This window comes from Aythya ferina (assembly GCF_964211825.1).
Source record: "Aythya ferina genome assembly, chromosome: 16".
In the NCBI taxonomy this organism is placed as follows: Eukaryota; Metazoa; Chordata; class Aves; order Anseriformes; family Anatidae; genus Aythya; species Aythya ferina.
Window position 1 is genome coordinate 3180974 of NC_140315.1, and position 10286 is coordinate 3191259.

A 10286-nucleotide genomic window follows, 5' to 3' on the forward strand; every position below is an offset into this window, starting at 1 on the left:
GCAAAATATCCTGATTCCTTTTCTCCTCCCTGTGTGCCACCACTCACGACATCTCAAAGGCAATGCCCCAGCCCAAGGCACAGCAATCAGCAAGTGGGGTGCTGGTGGAATAAAGCAGAAATAAAAACTAAGTGCCAACAAATAAGGCAAAATGAGCAGCTAAAGCCACAGGGACAATTTCATAATGCCTCTGGTAATTTGTTGCTGCTCGCTAGAGTTTTCCCTCACTGCTATTTCACAATGCTGGCTGATTAAATTTTGCTGTCTGGTATTGAGTCTAAATAATAATTAATAACTTATGAGGAGGCCTTCTAACGAAGCGCACACTGTTCCTGTGATTCACTCGGTGCAAAGCACTGGGATCTCCACCCACCAGACCCAGGAGCTTTGGATGAATGCGGTGCAGGGCCCCAGCCAGTTTTCTGTAAATTTGGGTCCTGATGAAGTGAGTGGCTGCTGCCAGCACATCCCTCTGTGGAGAACACAAAATGAAAATCCACCAGCTGTCCTGGAAGCATTCATCCCATGCCACGAGCTAGTTCCTCTTACCCAGCTTTTGATTGATTTTTTGTTTGATTTTCCTTTTCTGCTTAAGGCAAATCTGCACCAGAATGAAGTGCTACAGTAAGCTTTAGCTCTCTCAGTTCCCATGCCTGGTGGAGGAAGATTTTGCCCAGAAATGGTGCAAAAATCGACCTGTTGAACCAGCAGGAGCTCCCATCACAGCAGGGTCAGGAGTGGATCATCAGCACCAACACATCACCAAACAAACCAGGCAGTGGGTTCCCAAAGGCAGCGCTGCCTTCCCAGCCTGAAATGCACTTCAGCAGCTTTTGCATAACTTTAGGTCTGATGATCCATGATCAGACGGGTAATGCGAAGTGTCTGCTTCTCCTCCAGACTGCGAGGCAGCTCTTTTCTCAATTGAAGTGCCGTGCGTGTGTATGATATGCATGAAGAGCTGTCTAAGTATCAGTTGCCAGAGCCTGCCAAACAAGAAATAGATTTGCTTTCCATACTCAAGTGAATTTTTAGTTTTGTCAATCTTGCCTCGCTTATAACATGTCCCCCTGTGAAATGTGTTGAACAGAGATAACCAAGCATAATATATCCTCGGGGATTTGCAGTGGCAAGAAAACAATCTTGATATTCACAATGAAAAATGTCAAAGAGTTTTCTGCCACTTACAGCATCAAATGATGATGTTTTTAATATTCTGTCTATGGAGGGTATGCTTTGCAAAAAGCTAGACTATTAGAATTTATGTACGTGTGTGTTTATTTACTGTAACCACTGATCAGATAGAGAAAACAATGCGAAATGACAAACAAGCCCCATCATTTTCCCTTCACACCCCAGGACTTCCTTTCTTTCCATGTTTTTTTCCCCTTCTAATTACAGAGACGATATTTCCCAAATTAGCAGGTGAGAACACAGCTCGCAGAGCTGCACACAAACACCCGGGAAAACCTTTGCAGGGCCAGGTGTGATGGCAGTGAGACAAGTGCCACCAAGAACCTGAGAGGTGCTGTCAAAAGGCACGGGATGTGGGAATTCTCCCCTCTTCTCTGCAGTTAAGGGATCCCCTAAATATTTAGTTCTTTCTTTCTTTGTTCTTTCTAGAACATAATTTGAGGTTTATCCAGCAAAGGGCATTAATTAGAAAAGCAGCATGTGATGAATAGGAACTTAAGAGTGTATGGTTTGGTTTGTTTGTTTGTTTTCCTGGTATCTGGCAGCTTCTTCAGCTGGGATAGTGCTTAAAAACCCAAGTCAGTAAAATGAAGCCCATTTTCCAAATGTGTTATTGGCCTAGAGGAATGGCTTGTGTTAACTGTGTCTCTTTCCCATGCTGCCTTTTTAAAAGGCAGTGTTTCAGTTCAGACCTTGTGCTCTTAAAATCAAGCAAATGCACAAATGTTTGTGTAATCTGATCTGAATTCATATCTGAACCTGTCAAGGTTTGGCAGTGATTGTGTCTGCTGCAGATTTTTAACTTAATATACTTGGTCTTCGTGTTATATTAAGACAAAATTTAGCTTTGATCTCACTTTGACCTTTTCCAAAGCTCAGGTGATGGCACCCTGGGCCCATTCACTGTCACCACCCAGCTTCTTAACACCCAGTTAGCTGTGGGCTAGCACTGGGTGCAGTTCTAGGCTTCCTACTGCCAATGGCTATATAAACGGGGCTACGGGAAGCTGCATGAAATGCTTTTACCTACAGAGATGTCAGCAAGTGCACTACCCACATTTCAAGCTTTATCTTTGTAAAAAAAAAAAAAAAAAAAAAAAAAATCCAACCCCTTCAGGCTGTGAGATGGGGAGTTCTGGAGAGCAGAGAAAGGCAAGGAAAGCCAGTAACATTACTGCTGTCAGAGCAGTGCACAGGGAAAAGGTTAGCATGAATGATCTCTCCCTCATGTCTTATAAATTGCCTGCTTTCAATTCTAGCTTTCGATCAGCTGCAGGTAGGAAAGGATGTGTTTTCACTTCTTCAAACAGCTGCTTAGGAGTTTTAATTACCTCTGACACGTTAAGAGAATCCTGAATCAAATCACTTGGCATGGTGTGTGTGGGCTAAGTTTTGCTTGTTTAAAACTATGTATTGTGTTTAGATTTATCTATATAAACAGGATATTACAAAGGCAAATGTGGTAATGCTCAGTGAGCGCTTCCTGCTTAATCCATTTTAGCATTTGCATGCTCTCAGTTGGTTTCTACAGTAATTACATTTCCATTTACTTCAATTCATGACTTGATCTTCCATTTTCAGATTTTTCTTTGTTCCGTTATATGTGCGTATGCATATTCCTGCTCATGTTTCTTGCAATACACAATAAGAGGCAAAACCCTAATGCCAGAAGGAAAGGAAGGAGGATTTCTGCAGGGTGAAATTTCCACAAGAGGCTGGCATTCGGGGAAGGATCCAGGTGCCTGAATGTACAACATGTTGCTTTGGACTCTCCTGCCCCATGGTATCTGAAATGTCCCCAAAAGGGATGGAAGACGTGACAGAAGACCTATGGGACACCCAGAACCTCGTGGGACCATGGCCCCAAGGCTTGTTTAATGGAGCACAGCGCTCATCATGCTGTCATGGTAATTATTCCTGATGCTGAACAGAACCAGGGATGATGAATACCTCCTGTCTTTCTTCTCTCAGGGATTTCAATGAGGTGAGGGTGAGCCCTCGTCACCCCCTTTGCAGTGTGCATGGGGCAGATGCTTGGGGAGGGGCTCGAGGGGGGAACTCCTCGCTCTGGGTGCTGTGGGCTGTAAGCTGCTCAGACCCGTTATTAATCCAGCTACAGGGTTTTAATAAGAATTCCATGAAAGCCAGTAACTCAATCTCTCAAGTGGTAGAGGATTTGCTGTGAACCCATGTAGGATAAGCTATGACGGGGTTTGTTTAAAAACCAAAGCTGACATCGATGCAGGCAGGAACCCCCAAATCTGTAGCAGCTCCATCACGTTGGAAGCAAGGTGTCCGAAAAATAAAAAGGAAACCTCAATGCCCATGCAGCTACTTCCTGGGATGGGGTAGCTTGCAGCAGGGTTTCTCTTTAACCCATTGAGCTCTTGGTTTCTCTGTCCCACAGCAATGAACAGTGCCGGTGATGCCAGCAAGGCGGGTGCCGAAGAGGAAATGTGCAAAATGAAAGCAAAAAAATAAACAAATGTCAAACTAAAATAGCAGCGGTCTAGGAAATGGATCCATTGAGCAGTTTATCTGTGAGTCAGATCAGAATGTACCAAGCCCTGGTGCCTTTCCCACTGCTTCCCCTTAGAGCTGATGAATGCAAAAATAATTCTGTAAATACAATTATTTGCAAATATGTCTTGGAGGAACTCTTTTTCCTCAATGAAACACAAACAAAATTCAACAGCAATTACGCAGGAAGTGAGCATACAACTCAACTGATTGAATTACTCTGCTTTGCAAATCCTTCTCAGCGTACATTCCTGAGGAACAAACCCATTTCTCACATCCTGAAGAGGGCCTGGCTGCAAGAGGAACTTGCAGCACACAGCCCCTGTGCTGCTTCCTTGTCACTGTCCCAGTGTGACCCACACTCATATGGGATTTGCCACCATTCCCGGTGATGAACCTAAACATGATGCTCAGACTGTGAAGGCAGCGCCTGTGCTCAGTTATGGGGCTTCTCCCATTGCTGGCTTCACTCTGGGCTTTTATTTGCGCAGTCCTGGAGCTGGGCAATTTCTTATTTGGGGTTCACCAAATAACGTGGCCCCAGGAGAGGCAGGGGCCAGCACGGTGCTGGCAGTGAAGAGCAGTTGGGGAATGGCCAGCTCCCCTCTGTCTGGGTTTGTGGAGCCTGGGAAAACGAGGGAAAAGAAATCACGTAAGGAAAGCTGGGTTTATTATCAGGCAGCGATGGCATCAGTCTGATTAATCTGTCTGATAACAGTCTGCCCTAGTAGCAGCTCAGCTGTGAGCAGGGAGCAGGCACGTGCAAGGCAGAGATGGCTCCAAATAATCCATGGGATGGGATGGGATGGGATGGGATGGGATCAGTGCTCTGCACTCCAAAGCAGAGCAGGCACTGGACAGCACTGTGAAATGTCTGGGAGCATTTCAAATCAAAATAACACCTCTGTGATGTTATGCAAATCTGCATCTGAACCAGTCATCTTCATACATAGTAAAATAAATAAATGAATGCGTAAGAGCATTCCTGGGACACTGGTCATGTCAACCTAAGGCAGAAATTCATTCTGATGCCAGCCTTTGCCCGAGATGAGTCATGCCTTGGGAATACCCCTGCTTGCCCAGCATAGAGGAGGGCAGGACGGCTCTGCAGGCACCGGTGTCTTAGACTTCAGCAAACAATAAATCTCACATTCTCACATTTAATGTCTTATCAACAGCTAAAATATATATATAAAACTGAAAAAAAAAATGCAGAAAAGTGATTAATTTTGGTAAAAATGAGTTGTGTGTTTCCAGGTTTTCAGCTCATTAAATCTTCAAAGATTTTATTTTTTTTTCCCATGCAGAAGGGAAAACTTACAGTTATTATGGGATAGGAAAAAAAAAAATCTCACTCTCTTTTACTGCTAATGAGACACAAGAAGTAGCAAACCCACACTTTCCAAGACTCTTTGCTTGTTCCATATGTAGGGCTTTTCTCCTACCTCCTCCTGTTCCCTTCATCACTAAGAGTCAGGTAAAAATGCTAAGTATTTTATAAAGGCAGAAACAAGACATGCCTTCTGGATAACACAACATATTTGCAACTTCAGGCAAAGCGGCGTTCACAGACAACGAAGCCCTGCTAATGAGAGCAACCTTGTGCTTAGTGGGAATGTTAATCAATTAGACACGCAGAGCATTAATGATGTTTTTTTTGCCTAATTAGATTAGCAAAACATGAGCACAGACATTTCTTTTCCCCGTTGAAGCCATCCAGCTCGTGCCTCCTGAGGAGTACCACCCATCTGGCTCCGGGTGCTCTGTGGGGAGAGGTTTTCCTGGGTACCCACGCAGCTGGGAGCAGCTGGGCAAGGCAGGAGGATGGGGCTGGGACAGCCAGGTCCTGCTGTGGTCAGGGGATCTGGGAAAGTTTCTGTTTTTTTGCAGGGACCCCCAGGGCTGGATCACGTCCTTTAGGTAAGTCTCGGGGAGGCCCAGGTGCTCTCTTGCTTATTGAGTGCTAGCAGGATTCCCAGGCAGCACTACTGAGATCTCCAAGGTAATGATAATAACAGGGCTATGAAAAATGAGATGAGGCTTATCTCTAGAAGAAGAGCATCATTTGATTCAGGGCAAGAGGTGAAGCAGATAAGAGGCTGGAAACACTCACAGGTCCAGAACAGTAGTGACCTGCAAAGTGTGGGATTCATGAAAAACGCAGATAAACTCTCCGGAGTTTTCATCAATTTTCTTCCAGTTATCTGATTTACTCAAATGCAGGTAACGCACTGCTTAGTGCCTGGCTCCCCGGAGAAGAGAGGAAACGAAGGAAATGCTGCACTGTTTTAACGAGGGAGTATTCTTACAGCAGATCCAAGTGTGGTGTTAAAACAATTGCATCAAACCAAATAACCTCCCCAACTGCTGCTTGAGAATTGTGGATTATCACACAAAGAAAAGAGGAAATAGTGTTTTAACGTGTTGTCAAACAAAGATTAACCATGCACCAGCAAGCCCCAGGCTGGGTTTCTTTGGCAATTTTGGCTGCTTCTCAGGAGATGCTGGCTCCTTGCCTGCACCCCATGCAGCCTTAGGGCCGGTCCCTGCTCCGGGGGAGCAGCTCTGCATGGGGAGCAGGAGGTGTTTACAGAGAGACTTAGACAGAAACCCCCTAAATGATCCCAAACAACACAAAAAGATGCAAGCTTAACAGCACCCGACTGTCTTTTGCTAAGGGTCTCAATGTTTCGGTGTCATTCTCCGCATTTCCAGGTAATGGCAGCTATCAGCCTGCAAGGGCAGAAGGGCACGGACTGAACCGCCTTGCCTGGCTTCTGCTTCCAGCGGGTCCTGCAAGCAGTGAGCACCGCAGCCTGTACTTTAGCTGCCACAGACTCATTGCTCAGCGAAGGAAGTTAATTGCCATTAGCTGGGAGATCACAGAAGGTCAGGAGCTTGGTAGAAAAGATGACAGCAAAAGTATGGCCTTTTCAGTGCATCAAGCTAGGCCCTAGTGCTTTTTTTTTTTTTTTTTTTTTTTTTTTCCCTTCTTCATTTTTTTTTTCCAGAATAAACACAACAATTAGCCTGTATTTCCCACATCTTTCAGCAAACTCACCACTCCCCCCAGTGCAGGCTGAGCCATGTTGCAGAAGTCTCACCTGCGTGCAGAGCTGGCCAGGCTGCCCTCAACTCCTGCTCTACTCTTACCCCTGAGCTTTTAGATGCTCAGTCTGTGAGGAACACACTCAGCACTCCTCCCCTTGCTGCATCAGATCCAGATGTAGACACTGAAGGACAATTACAGTGACCTACATCAGCTGAGAATCTGCCCTGTACTCACTAGCAGCAAAAAGTCACAGATTTGTCTCCGTCCTTAAGAATGAAGGCAAGCAGTGATCACAGGTAGTTTAGTCTTCCTGCTAAATGTGTTTTTCATTGATGTTGCTTAGGTGACTTGATTTAAGTACTCGGAAGATTTTATCTGTGATGCCATAAGGTCTTAGAGCTCACGATTTTTAATTCTTACCTCTGCTGAGGTGGAAGGCTTCATCTGTGCTTTTGTGGGTTTCCAAAACTCCTCTCAGAACAGATTTTGCATTTTTAACCAGGTGCTGGAATAGTAAGAGACCACATTTTTCATATTAGTTTGGACCAGGGCAGATTAGTATGTCAAACATTCATGTCTAGAGCTACAGTTTCTATAGTTACTAGTGAATTAGCGTTTCACTGAAGTATATTCATTTTATAGTAGCCTTGCTTCACCCTTACTAGGAGGGTAGGTCTGTTATGAGGGATTTCGGTGGAGCTATCCCATTGCATGCACTTTTAGGAGGACTCAGGACTGTCTATTAACTAGCAGGGTGTTCCTTGGTAATGAAGGAGGTGGGATTTGGCACAACTGATATTCTTAAGTTAACATGAGATTTAGTCTTCTAGGACACTGGATTGAGGTTCCCCAGCTAGAAGATAAACTCAGTGCCCCATTCCCAAGGGAGCAAAATGAACTCATTTTCACCTTTTAAAACTGTTGCTTGCAGAACAAGATTAAAACTTGCAGGAAAGACAAGGGAATTTGGGCATTTATTATTTAGGCTTCGAATGCAAACGAATCCACTTCCATAAAAATAATACCGCTGCTCTGTTTGCACCCTCATGTGCTAAATCACTTTCTGCTTACAAATGATACCTAGCAGATCCATCCCCTGGACAGAGCTCTGATTTCTGATGCTGAAGCAAACCCGGCCGTGCTGCTGTCTCCATTGCCATCTAGCGGCACCCCGAGGTTTCTTTCCTCCAGGAAACTCAACAAACTTGGCTGGAGAAAAAGGCTCAGTGACTGCCTTGGGCTGTGTCTCCAACAAGCGCCAGGCAGCTCTTCCTGCTTGGGCTCCTTTGTGCGCACTCATTTGTTTTAATTCCCCGTGGCTTTTCCTCAATACCGACCGCTGTTTGTTTGTGTTCTCGATCAGCATGAGTCACTCCTTGAGCAAACCGTACAGGACGCAGGACTTTGACCTCATTTGCATCGTGCAGTTCTGGGAGAATCTGGCTGGCTTTGAGGGGGTCACTCCGGTGACGGATGCGGGCCGCACCTTTTCCTCTTCATTCTTCTTCCTCACCAACCAAAAAACTCATTTTGCCTTCAAAAGCAATAGTCCCCCTTGAGGAGGAGAGGGTACATCGGTATGAGACACAGAGCCACAGGGTCTCCTTGGCACCTGCTGTCCCACCCGTTGGGCAGTGCTGCTGCAGCTCCCACAGCCACGAGTGCTCTGTGAGCACTGCTATCTGAGCATAACCCCAAATCCTAGCTCTCCTCCCTGGTGGATTGCAGACCCTTGGGGACACCTTGATGATGTGCAGCAAAGCCCAGGCCCCCAGGATGTGGCCCTGCCCCATGTTAGCAGGATGGCTGATGGAAAACACACACAGGCACCCTGTGAAATACTCATTGCATTTTTGTGCTTTTTATAGCAATATAGTACTTTATTTGAGACTGGGAAACACATTCTCAAATATTCTGTTTTAAATTACCTGTACACATACAGAGCCTGCTTATGGAATGGGAGCACCTTGTTACTACTTAAATCCATCAGTCACCAGTCCTACACCACCAAAATAAACCCCCCAAAGTTTCCTTTTGCTCTGGAAATAACACATTCAGATAAACCTCATTTTATAAACATAAGAATTACATCACCATACCAATATATATATTTATATATTAAAAAAAAAATCTACCTTCCATAAATACATCATACATAAAATATGTTCCCAAAATACATTCATGCATGTTCCCCTTTTGAGATCCCTGCTTGTACCCCAAACATCTGTAAGCTGGGAAGGGCAATCTCTGGGCAAGGACTGGAGACAGGCTCATGTTTGCAGGTGGCACAAAGACCAGGCCGGGTTGTGAAGAAGCCTTTGGTGTTCGGATGGTGTCGGGGTCAATTCCTGCATCCACGAGGTCTAATCCTGCCCCTTCAGGACAGCGGGGCTCTCCTGCATGTGGTGCTTGCTGGGCCCTTGCTCATGAAACTGCACCAGCTGCCAATGCTTAAGCAGCCAAAGGAAACAAATGCCCATTCCGTGTCTGCTTAGGAAAGCATAAATACACAAAATATACAAATAATTCTAAGTAGCACCTGGCACAAGGTGTTTGCCAGCTTTGCAGCTCAGTAACACACACCCTGTTCCTGTGAATGTGTTTGATTCAATGTAGGACCGCCGGGGCTGGCCACAGCCCTGCCCAGACTTTATCACCCTGGGGCTGTGCCTGGACCTCGTGGCTGTGTGAGTACAGGCAGCTGGGCACCCCTCTCTCCTGGTGGGGCCGTGAGGGAAGCAGGACAACCACCTGCTGGATGCTGAAATTCCACCCTTAACCCCTGGTCAATACTGCAAGTGCACGCTTACAAGCCGCTTGGGGAACGCTGCCCTCTCTACTTGCAAGCACTGGCCTGGAAACAAGTCAGCATCCCCTTTCCACAAAGCAGGCTGACATTATGGCAAGCTCTCCCTTAGGTTCGCAGTCTAGAGAAAAAATAAATTCATTCTGACTTCTCACACATAGCCAAAACCAGCATCTTTACAGAGCAACTGAAGAGAAGCATTGCATAGATCCGTATCTCACGTCCTCCCGCATCCAACAAACAACAGCAAGAAATGAGTTCAAGTTTTGCACAGGACATTATAAAAGGCATCACCGTTAAACAACACAACAAAAAATGAGGTGTCACCATGGTGTAAACTCTGCGAGGAAACTAGGCAGCAAAGTACAGTGCTCAGCAGCTCTCGGGGACTGCTGCCTGTAGTGTACTGATGCATTTACTAGACAAATCTCACCCCAAACCTATCTCCCATGGCACAGGAATATGAACTTGCATAATTAGATGCTCTGCTCCTGAACAAAAGGGCTGGAGAGCGCCGGCATGAATGACGAGCAATGCTGTGTGTCGTGGGAAGGAAGACAACACTGCCTGGGCTGTCTGCTTTGCATACAGGAGTTCAAGGGCCAGTTGCCCTCTTTGCAATGCAGATTGCAGGACAGCAGGTGTCTTTGCAGGCTTGGAAGGTCTCAACAGAAGTTTTGCTACAGTTGGCTTTATCATTGAGATATGAGGGAA

At 45.7% G+C, this 10286-nt stretch overlaps 2 long non-coding RNA genes across 2 annotated transcripts; one reads left to right on the plus strand and one right to left on the minus strand.

Annotated features, from left to right (window-relative positions):
- Positions 1 to 1667: 1667 nt before the first annotated feature.
- On the plus strand, positions 1668 to 3693 carry LOC311445591. The gene is made up of 2 exons (XR_014698524.1): positions 1668 to 3101; positions 3602 to 3693. It is a non-coding gene; the product is annotated as an uncharacterized lncRNA (long non-coding RNA).
- Positions 3605 to 8108, minus strand: LOC311445594. Its single transcript, XR_014698528.1, has 2 exons — positions 6819 to 8108; positions 3605 to 4339 (listed from the first exon to the last, which is right to left on the minus strand). It is a non-coding gene; the product is annotated as an uncharacterized lncRNA (long non-coding RNA).
- Between the last annotated feature and the right edge of the window lie 2178 nt (positions 8109 to 10286).